General features: G+C 45.8%; 1 protein-coding gene and 1 non-coding gene across 2 annotated transcripts in view; one reads left to right on the top strand and one right to left on the bottom strand.

Moving 5' to 3' along the window:
- ATP6V0D1 (ATPase H+ transporting V0 subunit d1) overlaps window positions 1-22,422 on the top strand; it is a 231,999-nt gene that overhangs the window by 194,738 nt on the left and 14,839 nt on the right. The window lies entirely within an intron of this gene.
- On the bottom strand, window positions 5,745-5,860 carry LOC138268842 (U5 spliceosomal RNA). Its single transcript, XR_011200140.1, has one exon. It is a non-coding gene; the product is annotated as a U5 spliceosomal RNA (small nuclear RNA).

Genomic DNA, 22,422 nt, shown 5'->3' with positions numbered 1-22,422 from the left:
ATGCAGGAGAACCACTTGATATCTCACCACATGGGCCTCCATAGTCCGATACTTCTGGGTGTGGGGGGGCACAAGGAGATGACGCATAGGACACTGATCTCTTGCTGACATGGCAGCCGATCTTTATCCTGAATGCTCTTCTCCTCCTGAAGATGCTACCTCTTACCAGAAGAATATAGCCAGGGCTGTTCCATTCCATAATGTGGAGCTACATAAGGAGGCCTTAGAGGACACCTTCCTCTTCAACACACACTCTACCACACATGGTGCTAGACAATATCTGCGCATGTTTAAAGGCATGCTCAGACATACTGACAACATATGTAAAAGTCCTGTTAGGGCACCTTGGGTCATTTAAAAAATAAAATAAAATACAAGTCTGCACCATTAGACCTGATTTACATTAGGGGACAGTTACTAACAGACTCCATCGTCACCACCCCAGCACATAAGCATGCCAACTAACAAGCTACTGCAGATACCCTCCTCCTAACAAGGAGAATGAAAGAATAGATGCTGTGGTTAAAAAGGTAGTAGCTCAGGCTGCTAACTATTGGCGTTTTGCAAACTCGCAAGGCCTCCTATCAAGATACGATCGAGCCCAGTGGGATGAAATGGGAGATCTACTCCAGTGTCTCCTAGAGGAACATAAAAAGCGCAGGCAATAGTTAGTTTCAGAGTGGAAAGCTCATAACAAACACCTCAGTATGTTGCACACTTGATGTTGCTGATACCCCAGCAAGAGGAGTTGACACTAGCATTTTACTGGGGCATTACACCTGGCTCAGAATCTCTGGGTTTAAACTAGAGGTTCACCAAACTGTGTTAAATATGCACCTAGCTAAAGTACATCTTTTTGGTCCTCAGGTAGACACCACATTGGAAAATATAAAAAAGGCACTAATGTGACTAAAGCAATGGGATCCCTCCAAATACCTGCTCCCCATGGCACTTTTCGTCATCATAGTTACTGTGAACCCTCCAAAACCACCTCTCTCTTCTGAGGTCTTCACCTCCCACCAAAAACAAGGTCAGGACTCCTACTCAAAGGGTTACTATTGTGGCTCTCCTCATGGAGCAACACCCTCCACCAAACAGTGGATGCCCCCAGCCCCGATTATATAACGCCCACCTCGGTCAGACTACAAAATTTCCTACCCACATGGCAATCCATCACATCAGACAAGTGGGTATTAGTCATTATCCAACTTGGCAGTTGGCTGGAGTTCATTACCACACCTCCTAATATACCACCTCGCGCTCACAGGCTAACATAGGAACATCAGACATTACTCAAACAAGAAGTTCAAGCTCTTCTCAAAGGAGCAATAGAACCCACCTCAACACCAGGGCTCAGGGGTATACTGTCTGTACTTTTTAATCCCCAAAATGGACGGGCCCTAATGTCCTATCTTAGATCTTGGGCCGCTAAATGAATACATTCAATCAGAGCATTTCCACATGGTCCCCTTAGAAGATGCCATTTCACTTCTTCAGCAGGGCCACTGTATGGCAACACTTGACCTAAGGGATGCCTACTTCTACATACCAATATACCCAGGTCATTGAAAGTACCTATGATTCATCAGAAGATGCAAAAATTACCAGTTCAAAGTTGTCCCATTTGGGGTGACCACCGTACTCTGAATGTTCACCAAATGCCTAGCGGTGGTAGCAGCTCATCTACGCAGACAATATGTAGATGTATTCCCATATATGGACAGCTGGCTTATCAAAGCCCACACTCATCACCAGTGTCAATAACACACTTAGACAACAATAACTTCACTCCACCACTTAGGATTCGCTGTCCACATTCCCAGATCTCACCTTCATCCATTGCAGGTTCAGCAATAATACAAAAATAGGATTACCCTACCCCAATCCTGCAAGAGTCCAGACTTTTCAGGCACTATTGCCCGAGTTTCAAACAAACCAGCAACTCACAGTGAGGACAGTCATGTGTCTTTTACAGATGATGGCCTCATGCATCGCCATAGTACCCCATGCACTACTACACACGCCTCCATAATAGGAATGTTTAGCTCAACACTGGTCTCAGTTACAGGGTCGGTTAGAGGATCTAGCGTTCATAAACCACCACACTCACTGCTCTCTGCAATGGTGGAATACCACCAGCCTATTGAAAGGGCAGCCTTTTCTCGACATTGTTCCTCATGTCACTCTCACAATGGGCGCATCACAGATGGAATGGGTTGCACACCTATAAGATCTCACAGTTCTGGGTCTTTAGGATGCCAAGCACTGGAGTCTCCACATCATCTACCTAGAGCTTCAAGGTGTTTATCTAGCATTAAAAGCATTCCTACCTCACCTGACTCTCAAGATTGTCCTAGTCTAGACGGACAATATGACAGTCATGTATTACCTACAGAAAGAAGGAGGGACACGTTCTCCACAATTGTCTCAGACCATCCAGAAATGGGCTCTACATCATAACATTCACCGGTTAGCAGAATATCTACCGCGAACAGACAACAACTTTGCAGACCTGCTCAGCACGATGCAACAACTAGTCCACAAATGGGAACTCCTCCCACAAGTCTTCCTCACATACTTCCAGAGGTGGGGTTTCCCTCCAATAGACCTTTTCACAACAGCTGAAAATGCAAAATGCCCAGACTTTGCATCCGGGTTCCCTCACCAACTATCCAAGGGAAACGCACAATGGATAAATTGGTCAGGGATATTAGCCTATGCTTCTCCTCCTCTCTTTCCATTTCTGGTACTGAAGCCCAGGCAGACGTCTCTTACAGTGTTCCCAGTAGCTCCCACCTGAGCTCGTCAACCCTGGTACACACTACTACTAGACATCTCTGTAGTTCCCCACTAGAAACTCCCCAGCAGACCAGACCGTCTCACTCAGAATCAAGGAGAAATCAGGCACCCAGATCCCAAAACTCTCAACCTAGCAAATTGGCTCCTCAGATCATAGTTTGGTTACCTTAACTCGCCTATAGAAAGCATGAACATTCTTGAGGAAGCCTGTAAACCCTCAATTAGAGCTTGCTAGGCAGCAAATTGAAAACTTTTTGTTTGCTGCCGTCACTTAAAATAAATCGACCCTTTCAAAGCCACGGAACAAAACGTTGTCTGCTACCTGCTTCACTAACAAAAGGCTGGGTTAGCGTTCACTTGTAAAAAAAAAATATATACCTTTACATCTCACTGCAACGCCTTTCTTTAAGCTCCCAGTGATTAAAGATTTCATGCAGGGCTCAAATGAGTTATTCCACCACGGGTTCCAGCTGCACCTTCCTTGAACCTCAATGCCATCCTCATAAGACTCATGCCCCCCCCCCATTTGAACCTGTAAACTCATGCCCCCTTTCATTTCTTTCTTGAAAGGTGGCATTTTTGGTCACCATCACTTCACTTAGATGCATTGGGGAACTCCAAGACTTCAAACTTGGAAGAACCTCTCTTTCAGCTACATAGAAACAGAGTGGTCCTCCACACCAATCCTAAATTTCTTTCTTGTAACTACTCATTTTCACCTTAACCACTCAATAGAATTGGCAGTTTTTTTCCCAACTACCAGATACTGTTGCAGAAAGAGTTTTTCATATGTTAGATGTTAAATGAACACTTATGTTCTATATTGATAGAACTAAAACTTTCAGAAAGACTAAACAACTTTTTGTTTCTTTTTCACCTCCACACAAAGGCAACCCTATATCCAAATCAGGCGTAGCCAGATAGATAGTAAAATGCATTCTGACTTGTTATGCTAAGGCTAAAAGATCTTTACCTGTTCTTCCAGAGCATTATTCTACTTGAAAAAAGGTAACATCCATGGCCTTTCTAGGAAACATTCCCATAGCTGACATATGTAAATCAGCTATATGGTCTAGACCACACACATTCACCAAGCATTATTGTGTGGATGTTTTAGCATGCCAACAAGCCGGTGTAGGTCAGGCAGTGCTATGTACCTTCTTCCAAACAACTACAACACCCGCAGGTTAGCCACCGCTTTTGAGGGAGACTGCTTTACAGTCTATGCAGAGCATGTGTATCTACAGCCACACATGCCTTGAATGGAATATGTTACTTACCGTGTAAGCATCTGTTCATGGCATGTAGTCCTGTAGATTCACATGCATCCACCCTCCTCCATGGACACCCATGGCTGTTTCAGTTTCACCTTGTATTTCACTATGTATTTTGCATGGTCATCCCATTACTTACATCTGTTCTACACTCCATTCTCGCCTGCCTGTGGAAAAACAATCTAACAATATAGTTAATGCCCATATGCATGATCACCAAGTGGAGGAGTCAGTCTACCTCGTGACTCGAAAGACTTCTTCGGAGAAAAATAACTTGCACACCTCCGGACCCAATACTAGATGGCAGGAGCATGCAGAGCATGTGAATCTACAGCATCACATGTCACGAGCTGATCCTTACAGGGTAAGTAGAATATTCCTTAAAGTTGGCATCTAAATAGCCATGCTTATCCCTAAAGCTGTTGGTAGGTGAGACCTAAAATGGGTTACAAATATAAAAGGTAAAAATAAGCTTATGAGGGAAGGTAAAGCCAAAGATCTGCAACAGAAATGGGCAGAAGTGAAGATTAGGTCTTTGTCAAACGCAGCCAGAGAAAAACCATAGGATAGGCCGGATCAGTGATGTACTGGCCTATAGGGCACTCTGGTAGTGCCTGATGAGATGTTCTGACAGACCAGTGTCTGAGCTGTTTTTTTGTTTTATTTTTTATTTTTTTAAAAGCAGTTTGTGGGGCGGTTTTATGGCCTGGTGGGATGTTTTTTTTGCTGTTGACTCCCCTAATATTAGAACAAGCATTGCCTACAGCAGCATAAATGCTGTCTCCCATACCTTCCAGAACACCAGTGTAGTGTGACTTTACAAGTTCAAAACTAGCCTGATTTGCATATGTGGGTCACCTTTTTAGCTATCTGGTTCGCTGATGGGGGGGGGGGGGCATTTTTATTGTGGAGCCCTTGCCTGTTTTTTTTTTTGTTTTTTTTTTTATCCCAGTCCAGCCCTGGGCTGGATAAGTTACTTCTAGCTGCTATCATCAAGAGGTACATGTGGTAGGTGGCATTTCTTTTTATTGGAGACATGAGTTGGAAAGAACACCAGTTTAGTACAATAGTTTTCAAGATCACATAGAAGAAAGCTGTTGAGTTGTGGATTAGTAGGCATGCTTAAGTCAGAGATTCCAGCCGCAAATCCAGGAAGTATAGGTGTGTGCCAGATATTCAGCATATCCAAATAAGAACTATTCACATACTGGTGCCCAGTGGAAGCGTGCATCAGCTATATTTCCTAGTTACAGCTCACCAAAGGCACAACTCTTAGGCTCCGAATCATGACGCCTCCCAAGGCACCCAGAACTAGCCACCTGTATACCTCCAGGGGCACCAATAACGGGCAAGCCCTATGAAAAGCACAGCCTGAGTGTTGGTGGCCACCAGTGAAAAGTAGGGTGAACCCTGGCCTGCTGCCAGCAGAGATGTTGGGAGCAGAGACAATCTAATGCCTGCTGTTGTTATGATTCAAGACAGCCAAGAAAAGCAGACGCACGCTCCGCAGAAATTCTTTCCCATGAGCCACCTGTCCTACACTCAGCCTATGCAAATGAGTAGACAGCAGGCCTCAGAACAAAACACCAACTTCCTCTCGCAAAGGAAACAGCAGACAGCCCACAGGTGTACCCCAAATGCTAGCACTTTTGTCTTCAACAAGCGATAAACAGCCTCACCTGTGGCAAGGCCTAAAAAAATTGAATGAAACTCGTAAACGTTCCTCTCCACGGAAATCTTTAGTAAAAGGAGAAAGATTTATTTGTTTTGAAGAGAAACCCGAGTGTGTTACAAGCTGAGCCTAGCAGAGCATGTGGCGCCACAAACAGAGACCCTGGCAGTGCTAGGGCGAGGGTCCGAGAGGTGGTTTTTCACCCTACTTAACAGGGCAAGAACCACAGGGGAAACTTTGCCATGAAAGATAGGCAAGTTTGTATTCTATGTGAGGACAGAGGCGAAGATAACACTAGTTTAAAGCCTATTCACCACCATGGAAGCCATATCCATCACCAGCGTGAAGTAAAATCTTTTGAAGGTTGAATCGGAGGACCAGTCAGTCACATTTACAATATATTCCAGTCGAGAATTCATCTTGAAGGCCTTAGAGGCCGTTGTACCCCTGCCTAATGTGCCCCAAAAATTTATCAATACCTGCTTCTTGTATCACCCACCTGACCCAGTAGGCAATAGTTGGAGAACAGAGTGCCTTGATTGGCTTTTTAAAAGACTTGAGTAGCTGTCCCTCCCCCTGAGGTCTCAATTCCTTCATCATGGCCTTAGATGCCTTGATGCATCTTACAACACATAATTTGTGATTGTCCTCAAATGCAGAGTAGGGTAACATCTTAGAGTTTGTCTTTGTCTGTCTATATATGTGAAAGGTAATCCCATCTGGAGTGAATAGCCTACCTATAATATCTAGAGCTAGAACATCGGAGATTCTTCTACAGGAGATCAAGAAAAATAGCATAGCCAGTGTACCTGATAATTCTTCCTCAAGAGGTATCTATTGCATTTCCAATTAAGAACTCTATTAACGTCCTGGAGGGATGAGTACTTGGATTCCCGAGGAACAGAGAGGCAGATACCTCTCATCAACCTTGGCACAAACAAATGTTCCCCCACCAGGAGGCCATCTTTGGGGTCATGATCTGCTGAGATAGCTGATTCGAAGTAGTTTACTGACCTTGTAATCCTTAACTTTGGATGCCATCTCAGAACTAAAATTCAGAACCTGTACGGGTTCCAATTTCCTCTGCACGCACAAACTCAGCCATTGAGCCCAGGCTGACTTGTACTATCTGACCACGGAGGCTTTCGAGAGGAGAGATTTAGCTTGGCCCAAAAGGCCTGGGACTTGCCATGGTCACCTGTAGTCCTCCATGCCATAAGTCCTTGAGTGCCTTTCACCACCAGCTCTGAGATTCCCTCACAGATCGCACAGAAGATCCAGAAAGAACAGTAAAAAGATTGAGAAGTCTCAAGAAAGTTTCATCAGTACTGTATACCAGACTTGAATTTCCATGAGGGTGTCACTATGACTAGTCTGCCTGTTGTCTGCTCACTTGCACAGAGATGCAGGTTATCATTGAGACAGTGGGGAAGGGCATACCCCTTCTTCTTGCTCCTTTCCTGGAGGAAAGTGTTTATCGCCGTCATTAGATCTAGCCTCCAACTGAAGGACCCGTCCATTTGATAGTCCAGCCAGGAGGCAAACAGATCTGTTATGACGGGCCCCAACTCTTTGGATACCTGGGGGTCGAGTTTCCACATGCTTGTGTCCTGCAAGTGTGTGGAATGCCAGTCCATCTTGTTGTTTGAAGAACCCGGGAGATGTTCCACCATAAATTATATGATGTGGGAAACACAGAAGGCTCTGTCCGTTTAGACCAGGCATTGGACTTTCTGCCCTTCCAGATGATTGACATAGCGCACTACCAACACATTGTCCATCTTCAAAAGCACACAACTTATTGCTGAGTTAGGCTATGATGCGGATGTCCCTCTAACCTGCCCTTTAAGACTCTCTCAGCTTCAGGGCTCCTTTTACAAGGCATTATAACAGAGGGGTAGGAGACTGTTGCAGAGCACATCTTTGAGGTGGCTGTTTGTGCAGTAGTCTTTCTGTTTACTCAAAAACAATGGATATACAGGACAGGGTCTGAGAAAGCCCAGAGTCCTTTGCACTGGTAGAAAAGTTGTATGCTCCTCAGGATAAATAAAACAATCCTCAGCAAAGCCAATAGGTCGCACCTATGCAAGAGTTCTTCACTTTGCCAATGTGTTTTAGCCATGTTGTACACCAGTGTGGCTGCTGTTCAGCATGGCCAAAAGTTAGTGGAATAGAGGAGAGTGGTATGGAGTATCATAGAGTGGAATGATGAAGAGTAGTGTGTGGTAGAGTGGAGTGGCAGAGAGTGTCATGTATTGGAGTGGCATAGTGTGGCGTTCCGTAGAGTGGCATACATTGGATTGGCGTAGAATGGTCTGGTATAGCGTGCTTTGGCATAGACTGTTGGAGAGTATAGTGGCATAGAGTGCAGTAGCATTGAATTCAGTAGCATAGAATGTAGTGGTGTAGATTAGAGTGGTGCATAGTAGCGTGGGTGGCGTGGAGTGGGGTGGCGTAGATTAGAGTGGTGCATAGTAGCGTGGGTGGAGTGGGGTGGCGTGCAGTGAGTGATACAGAGGGCAGTGGCGCAGAGCAGAGTCGAATAGCATAGAGTGCAGTGATGTAGAGTGGTGCGGATTATAGTCAAGTGGCATAGAATGTAGTAGCGTAGAGTGGTGTAGAGTATAGTGCTGTGCAGTGGCATAGAGTGGAATAGCATAGAGTGGAGTAGTGCAGAGCAGTGGCATAGAGTTCAGTGGCGAAGAGTGCAGAGTAGAATGTCTGGGTGCAGTGGTGTAGAGTACAGTGATATAGAGTAGAGTGCAGTTCTGTAGCGTGCATTGGTGGGCAGTGGCGTAGAGGGCAGTGGCGTAGAGTACATTGGCGTAGAGTACATTTTTTTAAAGTAGAGTGAAGCAGCTTAAAGTGGAGTGGTGTGGGGCAGAGTGCAGTTGCATAGAGTGTAATGGTTTAGAGTAAAGTGTGGAGTGCAGTTGTACAGAGTAGATTAGAGTGGCATACAGAGCAGGGGTGTAAAGCTTAGTGTTACAGAGTAAAGTGCATTGGCGTAGAGTGCAGTGTTTAAAAGTGATGTAAAGTACAGTGGCATAGAGTGGAATTGTGCAGAGTAGATTGGTGTGGCTGAGACTGGAGTGGTGTAAAGTGCAGTGGCAAAGAGTGCAGTGGTATAGAGTGGTGAATAGTGCAGTGGCATAGGGTAGAGTTGAGAGACGTAGCGTGAAGTGGTGTGGAGTGGTGCAACGGGGAGTGGCGTAGAGGGAAGTATTTATGGTGTGGGAGCACACTGCCATTACAGACAACATATCTTCAGTTGAAATTACCATTACATTTGCACAGACATACAGTTTTACTAACAAAACTATACAGTGCACAGACACAGACAAAAATGTGTGGAAATTGCATCACCTAATATAGTTTGTTTTGATCTTATTAAAGTATTTATTTCAAACACACTTGAATAATAACACAAAAAGTGCTTTGTTCGTGTTCCTAATTCTGATATATTCTGAAATACTTACACCGTTCATTTAATTGTCATGTCCTACAAAAAAAGCTATTTTCTACCCCCAGTGTCAATCAAGATTGTCACATAAATCCTTTCACTTTAAAGTCAGTGAAAGAAAATTAAACAATTGCCTTCGGAAGACAGCGCTTGACATTAGACCTTTGTCTTTGAATGCACTGCAAATGTAACGAGATAAGATTTACAGGCCTGTTTACAGAAAGGGAGCACTCAGAGGATTCTGTAAATAAGGCTTGGGTAAGGTAAGGTACGAACACAAGCTATACAGCCTAGAACAAATAAAGCCAGCAAATTGAAAGCAAGAAAATATGAGTTACAAACCACATAGCGAATGGCAAGCAACGGGCAAGTATGCATTCCCAGGTAAACTTTCTGAATGTCTTCAAGATGTCTTTGGCAAACCAGACAGATGTGCTGTCTGGCAGCTGCGACCTAAAATAGATACCCAAATCATTGACAACACAAGTTGCTCAGCATTATTTGTAATGGGTATCCAGCTGCCTTTGTACCATCATTGGATGAATGCATCTACTACGTTACAGAAATCATCATCCAGGGCAAAGTACTCCTCACCTTCCAGGAGGAAAACAACATAGGCCTGCATGGTTGCAGTAATATTAAGCAATGGTGTTATCAGTTACGATATTTAGGAGGCTGGGAGAGGCCCTTGTGCCAAGGCGAAAGGGCACAATTATCACCCATTTCGCAATTCAAAGGGTAGGTAGACTGGGCCACTGTTCCCTATGCACACTTCAGTGCTTCTGCCAAAACTGTTTGATAAATGTAACCTACAGACCCCAAAACAGGGACGTGAGACTCCAGGCCAGGCAAGATAAGCGACCTGCAAAAGAAGCACACACCTATATCTCTGCAGTCAGCATTCTCCTGCCAAGTCAAACTTCAGAAGAGCAGCTAGCTGATCGTGGCGAGAAAGTGAGGTGTGTATCTTGCTGTGAACGCCCTCAGAGCTCTTTACTGGTCAGAGTACCTGTCTGCGTCCTGTAACCCTGTGGAGCCGAATCACCAGGTAGCTCTTCCTCAGGATCTTAACTCTGTAGGGAATAAAAGCATCCAGGAAATAAACCAGCAATGGAATAAAGAGCAGATAAACAAGATCCCATGCAGAGACCAGGCGAAAATTATCTGAATTGATGTGTTTCAGCAAAGAAAGAGGGAGAGCAGACAGGAAGTGCTGTGTAGTGTGCCGTGTGCTGCCATTGGCTGGACATACACTGTTGTTTTTTCTTCCTTTCCATAAGGCTCATGAGAAAGATATTTGCTTACATGTTAAAATCCTGGTGGCTGTAAAAAACCAAGGTACAGATAAAACATTTCTCTTGGAAACTGGTTCTTTAGTTGGCTGTAATTTCAGCTATATGAGTAGTGAAATTCAAGCTTTCACCGTAAAATAGCCTTACCTGCAATTTCATGATGTTAGAGTCGCTTAAAAACAAATCCACACTTTAGTCCTAAAGTGCCATTGGAATTTCCTTTAAATGAACCAGTAATTCTTAAAACAACCTTCAATAATCCGTGCATTGCAGCAGAAAGAGCACATCATACGCTGAATATTAGGTGAAGCCTAAAATGGTATATAGTCAATTGGATCAACTGCTTGTAGTTTACGCTCCTCCTGAAAAAGAACATTCTCTCTCAAAGCAGACTATAGCTCGGTGGGTGTCTGTCACAGTTGTTTACCGTCACAAAACTGGTTAGAGAAAGCATTTCAATACATTTTACAAGAAGTATGTCTGTCACCAGCCTTGTTTGCTGGAGTACCTTTAGCTGATATCTTCTGGGCAGCAACTTAGAAAAAAAAAGGAACACATTTACTCAACACTGTTGTCTGGATTTTACAATCTAGAGGGATTCTACTGTTGTACAAGTGGTTATATGGCAATATGATGATCCTTCTTTAATTTAATTACCCACCATCCTCAAGAAGTAGTATGTGATATTATGATTGCCTGCTAATCCAATTCAGGCACGTCAGTGTAGGAAAGGCCCAGTTCGGAAGAGTTAAAATGTTACTTGCCTGTTCTGGGAAGGAAAAAGTTACTTGCCTGTAACGGTAGTTGTCCATCATTGTCATCTTTCATAGATGCACATACGACCCACTCTACTCCTCAAATTTGAGCTTAACTTTCTAATACCTCTCGTACTTGTGCTAAGAAATCTGAGGTATGGTGGTCTCTGAGGGTTTTGTTTTGTAATCTTACTCTTGTTTGGTTGGACTTTAACCTGCCCATATCATTTTAGAAAGAACCAATGTGGCTATATTAAAGTTTTACAGGCTATATAAAACATTTCATCTCTTCACTTTGACTACCTTGGGACTTTGAGCTGGACGATAGAGGAGATTCAAGTATGTGAATCCACTTAAGGATGATCATTGAAGAGAAATACAGTTACAGGTCAGTAACATTTTGATCCTGTCTTTACCCTCACCCTCTGCAATCCTTATGCACCCTCCACGCCCTTTGTGCATCCCTGTCCCTGCTCGTGCTTTGTGAGTCCCGTTGCCCCCTGTAGCTCCTTTGATCGCTTTCTCTTGCAACCCCTCTGAGGGCCACTCTGTGCATCCATGGCCCCTGCAGCTCCTTTGTCTGATTCTATCCCCATCCAGCAGGCCTTCAATGCAATCCTGTACGACATCAGTTCCCCCCCCCCCCCTTTGTACCAGTTTACCACACATGTGCCTGCTTTGATATCTTGCCTCTCTGGTGTACTTTTTCTGCCTTGCCTTTCTGTTGCCCATCTACATTGCCCGATCCCCCTTGAAATCCTTTTGTGGCACCCTGATACCAACCTTCCTGGTTCTGAGTCACTCTACCCTCCTGCCTCCCTTCTTTGCCTGCCTTCTAAGCCTGTCCTGAAGCCCCTTTGGGTGCCCGCCACAGTCCTCCTACACCTTTTTCATATGCCTCTGCTCTAAATGCAACCTCTGTGCGACCTGACTTCTCCGGTATGCTGCTGCTCTTCAGCTCACTGTAAGTCTGTGTGCTTCCCTGCCCCTTCAACCCATGTATGTGCCTACATGTACCCCCCAATGCCTTTGTGATCCTGCTACCTGCAGCCATGTGGTGCCCTGCCTCCAGCCACTTTGTGTGCCCCGTCACCACCTTGTAACTCCCTTTTGTGTGGTCCCTACCCCCTTTACTGTGTATCTTCTAGTGTGTCAAAACCACTAGCTTTTGCTTGTTCTCCAGTATTGGATCTTTCATACATTCACATGCGTGAATCATTCCCCGTCAATAAAATAGGAGTCCCATGGTGTACCATACCATAGCAGTATGTATCATTACCATGGGCCCTAATGGCAAAGAACAGTCTCTTTAATAACATATCTATGTCCTTTTTTTAAAAAGGACCAAGCTTGAACTGTGACCAATCAGACGACAGGACCCTCCAGAACACACCCATGAGAGGCTGCATCCCTCAGATTTTCTACTGCATGTCGTGTGAAGGAAATCTCCCTGAGCTCTACTCAGTTTTTTCCTTACTTCAACCTACAATTCAGCTGAAAATGTCTGAAACGTCCAGGAGAGGACTCTTCAAATCCTGCAAGTCCTGTGGGAAAAAATGTCTTCATGTGGAGGACCCACATAAGGAGTGTCTTTACTGCCTCTACTCCAGTCACCAGGTAAAGGACTGTAAGATATGTAGAGCCTTCTCTACGAAGACTCTAAAAGGTAGATAGGGAAGGCTATTTATGTGGCTACAGAAGTCTAAGAGCCATAAGACTACCACTTCTGAAGAAGACAGTGACACTTCAGTGAGGTTGTGAAAAAGGGGGAGATCCTCTGACGGAACATCTGAGTAGAGTAGAAAGGCCCTAAAATCTCCCCATGAATATCCTCTGAAAAGGGAGAAAAAGCACCACTTCTCCACAGAGAAGGCTTCCTCTCAACCCACAACTCTATGTCCGAAATATGTAGACTCATCTGTGTGTAAGGCTGCTACAAAAACATCGATGACACCACCGTTGACGGTAGTCTCGTCAAGGACAGTAGTAACCATCTCATCCACAAGGCCATCGTCAGCAAGAACGACGACGACTGTGGCCGTTGCTGTTCCCATATCGTTGACGTGAATTTATCCTCCGTTGCCACTCCCATCTATGACTACTCTGTCGACGGCAGCACTGTCAATGACACCACCGTCGACAGTAACAAGAAGAAAGACACAGTCAACAGCAAAACCATCACTGCAGACGACAACAACTTCACTTCCAGACATTGCATCGCTGACATCGTCAATGGCAAAGTCAATGGGACCATCAACAATGATTATAAAAGTGGCCACAAGAACAACTCCAGGGCTAACGTCCCCTAGTAAGGTCTCACCTTTTCTTCCATCACATCTGTTAGATATAGAGGAATCTGATGATGAAGGACCATTTGGGCCTGTGCGCAGTCCATCTGAACTTTTGGTTAAATGTCAGGAAGATGATGACATTGATGATGGAGATGATCAATATTATCATCATTACTATGCTCCTTCACCAATGCTGGATTACGAACGCCCATTATCAGCATCAATGACAGGAGGAAGTATCTGTCTCTTTGGTCCATGATTTTCAACCTGTGTTTCAAGATTGCAGATGGAGATTTCATGACACAACAACTGAACTGTAGGTACTTCCTCTTCAACCAGCTGTACCTTCTACCCCTCAGTATATTCCTCCACCTTTTACTCCCAGAATTACACCAGGGCTGACCATACCTGCACCACCAAGAGAGGACCCCTCTTCATTGGACAATGAAAGAGAAGGAGAGAAGCAGGAGAATGTTCCTCCACAAAATGAGTGCAATGACTCTCATCCCCACACTGTCACCTCCACCAGCACACCCATCAGACTTAGGGGGTTTCAAAACTTGATGGACAGAGCAGCGCCAAGGTTTCACATCCCAACTTCCATCAAGGAGGCTGAATGGTTCCCTTACGGTTTTAAAGAAACAGGCAAGGAAATCAGTCTGAGCGAGCCCCATCATTTTTTTAGTAAATATTTTTATTTTCATTTTAACCAGGGTACATAAACCAATAAATGCTGCACAATCATATACTCTTTGCATTAATGTCAAGAGGCATTCACTTATTAACTTTCACTGTTACAGTAGATGACGTATAACTTTACTTCGAGCACACAACCATTTTGCTCATAGAGGATAACAAATTATCACTGGGGGACTACCCTTACACAATTAACATTGACTGGGGGATTGATCTCCCGTCATGGCAAGGTCGCCCTCCAGGGTTCCCAACCCATAGTAGGTCCTCCACCATCCCCAAATCTTGTCAACTTTGCAGGGACAGCCTCTGCTGCCAAATAGATGTCCATTCCCCCTGCCGTTCTTGTGTAGAAGGCACCTCTGGCACTCCCTAATATGGGGCCACATCTCGTTTGGCCACCACTAAGTCCAATGAACTAAAGATCAGTTTGGGATGTGGGATATCCACGGAACCCCAACAGAACAAACTGAGGGTCCCTTAGGAGTGGAACTTCCAGAACAGATGAGAGCTCTGGGAGGATTGTGGCCCAGTATGTTGTTATGTGGTGACATTTCCAGACTGTGTGAATAAAGGTACCCACAGCATCTTGGCTGCGCAGGCAATTCGAGGCAGGTGTCTTCCCCATAAATTGTAGTTTACTATGCTCATAATATAATCTATGAAGGATTTTGAATTGTATCAGGCGGAGGTGTGATTTGATAGCACCATCAAGTGGGTACATAAGAGCTCCCTCCCGGTCTCTGTCTTCAGATTTACCAACATCCCTCTGCCACCTCTCCCACAGCCAGCCCAGGGTTTCTGGCATATTGTTGTTAAGTGTCTTGTAGGTAGCAGAGATATCCTAATGGATGAACTGAGCAAGAGGCCTTTGAGCCTTTAAAGGGGCGTAGTCAGGCAGTTCAGCCCCTACCAACCCCTTTGGCTGCCAGGCGTCTCGCAATTGTGCATATTTTAAAAATTGATTCAGTTGCATACTGTATTCCCCTTGCATTGAGGAGAAAGTCATAATGTCCCCTTGTTCCAGTGTGTCCCTAACTTTGGAGATACCTATGGTGTCCCATAATTCATATCCCCATAGTTTAGCGAACTCCCACAGCCAGGTCCCTTTCCAGAACGGTCTTTCCCTGGTGATCTTATGGGCTGGCCCTATTGCTTTGGTAGCCTTGCCCCATGAGTCTAGCATAACCCATGGTGTTGGTGGCAGCACCTTGGGGCTTCTGCCTCCATAAAGTTAGTGTATGTGTGTTTTGCATTCTAGCATGCCTGTTCAAGTCAAAACGTTGAACGGTCTTGTGAGGCGTATATATTTATGTTAATCAGGTGAGCTGCCCAGTAATATCCCTCGATGTCTGGGAGTGTAAGCCCCTATTACATTGATTGCGTTGCAGCGTTTTGAACAAGGTTCTTGGGTGATCCCATCCCAAAGCAGAGTTTTCAGTTCCCTATTGATTCTGGTGAATAGCGTCTGGGGATCATTTTGAATAGGGCTGCCTGTCCCATCAGGGTAAGTGGTAAGCCCGTCCACCATGTAACATCCGCCTGAAACTCTTAATAGAGTCCTTTCTATGTTGCGGCTCACACACAGATCTCTTTGTGAGGTGACAAAGATCCCAAGTATTGGAAACCATCTTTGGCCACCCAAAGCTCATGAGGTAGTGGCCATTCTGCGCGAAGGCATATAGCACAAACTAGTCCCAATTGATCTTGTAGCCCGAATGGGCCCCATAGTCTCTTATTAGTTATTAGTTGAAAACATGTTCAGATTGTGGTTCCCGGGTTGGTGACATATAAAAGTATATCATCAGCATATGACAATGTTTTTTCTTCCTGTTCATCTGTCTCAGCAACCCGAAACCCACTAACTTCAGGGTGTAACCACTCTGCACACACCAGAGACTCCAGTGTCAGGGCAAATAGAAGTGGGGGGATAGGGGACACCCTTGTCTGGTTCCCCTGCCGATTGGGAATTGAGCCGATGTTTTCCCATTTACCCTGACTGTCGCAATTGGGTTTTTGTATAGTACTGCTACCCATTTCCTGAACTGCGGACCAAACTCTGAGTACAATAATGTCTACTCAAGGAAGGGCCACTGGACCACATCAAACGCTTTCCCGGTGTCCAAAGAGAGAAAGACGTCAGGGTCTGACTGTACCTGTACTGTATTTAGTCAATTATGTGTGTGCCTCAAATTGAGGTGGGTTGACGTGCCAGGCGTAAATCCCGACTGGTCCTGGTGTATCAGGGGAGTGATGACCTGTAGCAGCTGAGCAGCCATAACTGTGGCCAGTAACTTAGGCCCGTATTTATACTTTTTTAGCGCCGCATTTGCGTTGTTTTTTGACGCAAAAACGGCGCAAACTTGCAAAATACCATTGTATTTTGTAGGTTTGCGCCGTTTTGCGTCAAAAAGCGGCACAAATGCGGCGCTAAAAAAAGTATAAATACGGCCCTTAGTCTCTACATTTATTAAGGATATCAGGCGGTAGGAACCGCATTGATCCCTGGGTTTGCCATCTTTTGGGAGAACCACAATAGTGGCTCTTTGTGAATCTTGGGATATCTCCCCCATGTCCCAGACTTCGTGGAAGAGGTTTAGGAGGTGAGGCCCAAGAATATTTGCTTAACATGTGTACAGATCAGCAGGGATCCCACTGGTCCCTGGGGACTTTGCAGATTTCAGCTTGGACAGTGTTTCATTAACAATAAGGGCATCAGTGTCCCGTACGACCCCAACAGAACTAAGGATAGTGTGTGCCCAGCGAGCCTCCTGTTCCTTTTTATTCAGCCTTGCCAGTAGCCTGCCAGCCTTGTCTCCCGCCTTGTAGAGACGGTGCAACGTGGCCAAAATATATTTTTGGCACCTTCTTGTGCTTGATCCCTATATTCTGTTTGAAGGGACACAATTTGACGGAGATCTAGGGGAGCAGCCTCCTTGCCTGGGGATACCTCGAGCTGGAGGATTGGAGTCTCAAGGCACTCAAGCTCTGCCCTCTACTTTTTTTTATTTTTATTTTATTTCCAATCCTTTTCTGGGCTCTCTCGTAAGACCGTTTTGTAAGCTTCCCATAGTATAACCCTGGACTCCACAGTCCCTTCATTTTCCTGAAAATAAAGCTTTGTTTCAGCTTTGAGGCCATTTGCTGTGTCTCTGTCCCTTAGTTCTCAAGCTTTTACTTTCCATCTTGGGCCACACTGAGTCCTAACTCACCCGATCTAGGCCAGTAGGGGCGAGTGGTCAGAGAGGCACAAAAATGTAATCCAGTCTTGAGTAAACCCTGTGACCCGAGAAGTTAGAGTATTTTTTTATCTGACTGGTGTAGAATGCTCCACAGGTGAGCCAGTTTTAATCTATCTATGAATTGCATCAAAGCAGTGGTATGTTGGGGGGGGGGGATCGACTGTGTCTTCGAGCGGTCGAGTTCAGGATGCCAGGACGTCATTGAAATCTCCATCTATTATATGCAGTGTGGAAGTAGAGTTTAAAAGGATTTGTGTCATTTTGGCCAGGGTGGACGCATGAAGTTGCGGATGGGCACACACTCCCTCTGTAGGGTCATCTTGGTCCATCCCTTGTGGCCCTGCACTCCCACGAAATCTGCCATTGGGCTCTATCTAGGGTAGCGTTATCCGAAAGGGGGTCTTTTTCTTCATCTAAATGTCTACCCCTATAGCCCCCTTGGTGAATCCCACCTGAACAAGAGAAGTGTGGGTCCCCATCCCAAAAACATGCAGTGCGACCGCAGCAAGTGAGTTTCCTGTAAAAACAACTATATCAGGCTGTATGCGTTTGATATATTGGACCCCCAGCCCTCTTTTAATTGTGTTTCCAGACCGTTGACATTCCAAGGCAACAGCGCAAGTGGCGGGATTTCCACTGGAATGAGCAGTGCCATAGAAAAATAGGGAGTATGTTCATGTCTGTGTGCCTGGGTGTATCCCTCATGACATAAAGTTGCGACTGTGTCTTTTCAAAAACCATCCAAACAAATTAAACTGAGAACCCCCTTCCCAACTAACAACTCCTCACCCCCCAGTAATCCTCTCCAGCGCCAAACCACCGCCGCCTTTCCCGAGGCATGCATGGAGAGAGTATGAGGTCTGTAGCCCTCTGCCCAACAATTACTCACAACTACCCAATATAAAAATTATAACAGTTGGTTTGAAACCTATAGGAAAAGGAGAGGTAAAACATGGAAAACTAGAAAAACAACATACAAAACACTTCTGCAAAAAGACTCCTAGCACTTTGGAAGGGTGGCAGAAAGGTTTTAGACAACCCCTTAGTTTCAGTGAGTAATCAGTTTCACCATTCAGCTGTCCAGCCCATCTTGTAGGTTATCATCCCCTGGGGGGATGGGGAGATAATTTGGTCTTATTCCATGCGTGTGATCTCCGTGGCAAGCTGATGTGGGTTATCTGAGTCCAGAGTCTGGATACTTCGACTCCGGGTAGTTTTGATCTTTTTGGTGAGCAAAGGTGTTTCTTACTCTTCATCCGACAACAGCTCTGGTCCCTCAGTTCATTGCTGTCGCACCAACTGGGTCCCCCTGCGTTGGGGGGCATCATACCGAGTCTGTCTCATTCGATCGGGCTGATGTGTCTTGGGTCACCCACCTTATGAGAGGGGAGCAGCACCAAACGGTCGGTCTCCCCTAGCCCTCCTCAAACACAGGAGCTCCTCCAGCCAACTACTTGCCGCCTATGGTGACTGGAAGAAAAATGTTTTCCCTTCAAATATGACCTTGAGCTTCTCTGGAAACAGCAACATATAGTTCAGTTGAAGGGATCTCAGTTTGGTCTTGACAGAGTCCAAAGTACAGCGTTGTTTTTGTACCCCTCAAGAGTAGTCCGGAAACACAATTAGATTGTAATTTTTCAAGTAGATTTCTCCCAGGCGATTGACTTCTCGTAATATCATGTCTGTCTAGAAAGTTGAGAAAACGTGCTATTATTGGGTGTGGCGGGGCACCCAGAGACGGCCAAGCACTCAACGCCTTAAGTGCATACACTATGATAAAGCAAGGTGAAACTGCTCTGGCAGAAGGGAGGCCCACAGTAACTTGGCCAGGAATGCCCCCACATGGGGCCCTTCAGACCTCTCCAGGAAGCCTACAAAATGTAAATTATTGTGTTTAGCTCAATTTTCTGCATCATCCACCCCCAGGTGTAGATCTTTAGCTAGTGCGGTGAGTTCCGTGACTTCTTTTCAATCCACAAGCAGTGTCCTCAACCTCCGAGATCCTAGTTTCAGCTGTGGTGACCCGTTCAGAGGAATTCCATAAACCCTGTCATACGAGAGATATCTCTGACCTTATTTCCCCAATCATGTTTTCCAGGGCCTTTCTGGAAGATTGTATCACTAACAATAGGGCTTTATCTGGCGCAATTGGCGCCTCTGCCGCTGGGCCCACTGATTTCGCATATCAATCTATTTTGCCCTGTTTGAAGGGTTTAGGATCTTTCTCCTTGGCCATATTGTGGCTCTCTTCAGTCATCCCTCAATTATGAGTTGTTCCACAGTATATTGAGAGTCAGAAAAGACAGATATCTATCTCAGGATCTAGGCCAGGTTCTTTCAGACTTGCCGTATCTCTCAATCCATGAGGTGTGTGAGTAGTGTCCCAAGAAGGGCAAGAGGGGTTGCTAAGTAAGTCCAAGGGGGGACTTCAAGAGGCTTCAGGGGCCCGCTTGCATGTCTGGTGACATGCATTATATGCAACCTCACACCCCAGTACACGCCATGGGGGATACTGCTTCATCTCTAGGGGAGGGCCCGACCGATGGTGGCAAGCCCCAGGGCAACCGGAATGAGGCAGCCCATCAAACACCCAGGAGGGTAGAATCCTCCCTCTCCCCCCGTCTCCCCCTTTCCCCCCTTCTACCCTCCTCCATCCTGCTAGGTCTAATTAGGTCTCTAGGGCGAGTGTCAGTGTATATGGTGGTGCTGTAGAGTTCTCCACAAGGTGTTGTGCCCAGTACTTTGACTTAAGACAAAAGGTGCAGCACCCAACTTTGGAGAATCTCCAGCCTCCTCTTCGACATCAGTACTACAGGAGGCTAGAAGTCGTGTGTAGGAAAGTACCATCTTTCTTGGCATGTTACCCCCATTTTTACCTGTATGTCAGTATGTTTTTGCCTCTCTCACTGGCATCCTGCTGGTCACGTCCCCATGGCTCATAATTTATGGCCTAATGTGTGTGTTCTAATTAGCGCTTGACTGTGTCACTGAGGCTCTGCTAACCAGAACCTCTGTGCTTATGGTCTCTCTACTTTTAAATTTGTTACTATAGGCTAGTGACTTTATTTACCAATTTCAGTTGGCACACTGGACCCCCCCTATAAGTCCCTAGTATATGGTACCTAGATGCCCAGGGCATTGGGGTTCCACAAGATCCTTATGGGTTGCAGCATTTCTTTTGCCACCCATAAGGAGCTCAGACAATCCCTTCCACTGGCCTGCCATAGCAGCCTGCGTGAAATAGTGCACACACTATTTCACAGCCATTTTCACTGCACTTAATAATTTATAAGTCACCTATGTGTCTAACCTTCATTTACTGAAGGTTAGGTGCAAAGTTACTAAGTGTGGGGGAACACTTGCACTAGCAAAGGTGCCACCACATAGTTCAGGGCCAATTCCCAGAACTTTGTGAGTGCGGGGATGCCATCACCTGCGGGCACTACATATGGGTCAATACTTATATGTAGCTTCACAATGGTAACTCCGAATATGGCCATGCAAGGTGTCTTAGACTATGGAATTGTCCCCCCATTCCAAATTTGGTATTGGGGAGCCAATTCATTGCATCCTGCGGGCTCCACCATGGACCCCCAGTACTGCCAAACCAGCTCTCTGAGGCTTGCAGTGCAGCTACAGCTGCTGCCACCTCACAGGCGGGGTTCTGCTCTCCTGTGGTCTGAGCAACTCAGTCGCAGGAAGGCAGAACATAGCATTTCCTTTGGGAGGAGGGTGTTACACCCTCTCCCTTTGGAAATAGGAGTAACAGGCTGGAGAGGGGTGCCCTCCCCCAGCCTCTAGAAATGCTCTGAAGGGCACAGATGGTGCCCTACTTGCATAAGCCAGTTTACACCAGTTCAGGGACACCCAGTCCCTGCTCTGGTGCGAAACTGGATAAAGGAAAGGGGAGTGACCACTCCCCTGTCCATCACCACCCCAGGGGTGGTGCCCAGAGCTCCTCCAGTGTGTCCCAGACTTCAGCCATCTTGTTTTCCAAGGTGTGGGGACATTCTGGAGGCCTCTGAGTGGCCAGTGCCAGCAGATGACATCAGAGACCCCTCCTGATAGGTCCACACCTGATAAGGTAGCTAATCCCCCTTTCAGGGGTATTTAGGGTCTCTCCTGTGGGTTTCTCTTCAGATTCTACTTGCAATTTTCCAGCAGGAATCCTCTGCAACTACTACTTCATCCTCTGACCTCTGATCGACCGCAGCCTGCTCCAGGAACCGCTGTAACAGCAACAAAGTATCCACAAGGGCTACTTTTCCTCTGCAACTTCAGCCAGAAACTGCAACAGTTTCCACGGTGTGCACGCTCTGGGGACTCCCTGACTTCATCCTGTGCAAGAAGGACCGAAGAAATCTCCAGTGGAGTGACGGAGTAATTTCCCTGCTCATGCAGGCACCTTTTAAGACGACAGCCAGTTCTCTTGGACTCCTCTCCTGGCGATGAGCGTGCTCCTTGGAACACAGGTGGTGGACCCCATCGACACAGACACACAGACTGTCCTGAGGTCCTGCTGTCCCAGTTTGGAGGAGGTAAGAGCTTGCCTTCCCCGAGTACAACAGTACCCCTGTGCACCACGTCGTCTTCACCTCCTGAGGCCTCTGTGACTAAACCGCCTTTATTTTTGGTAACACTGAGTATTGTCTTTACTTGTGTATAAGTACTGTGTAACTATAAGTGGTATTTCATGACCTTTGCATGTCTCCTAGTTCAGCCTAAGCTGCTCTGCTATAGCTATCTCTATCAGCCTAATCTGCTAGAACACTACCACATTTCACTAATAAGGGATAACTGGACCTGGTGTATGGTGTAAGTTCCTTACTACAAACCAGGCCAGCCTCCTACATAGTGTTAATTTCACATTCTGACACTTTCAAGGACTTTAAAATATCCTACTTGGTGGGGCGTGGCCAAGATGGCGATCGGAGCGGCAGC

Source organism: Pleurodeles waltl, chromosome 12 (assembly GCF_031143425.1).
Source record: "Pleurodeles waltl isolate 20211129_DDA chromosome 12, aPleWal1.hap1.20221129, whole genome shotgun sequence".
Taxonomy (NCBI): Eukaryota; Metazoa; Chordata; class Amphibia; order Caudata; family Salamandridae; genus Pleurodeles; species Pleurodeles waltl.
The sequence above is the reverse complement of the archived record's forward strand: the minus strand, read 5'-3'. Positions and strand labels throughout refer to the sequence as shown.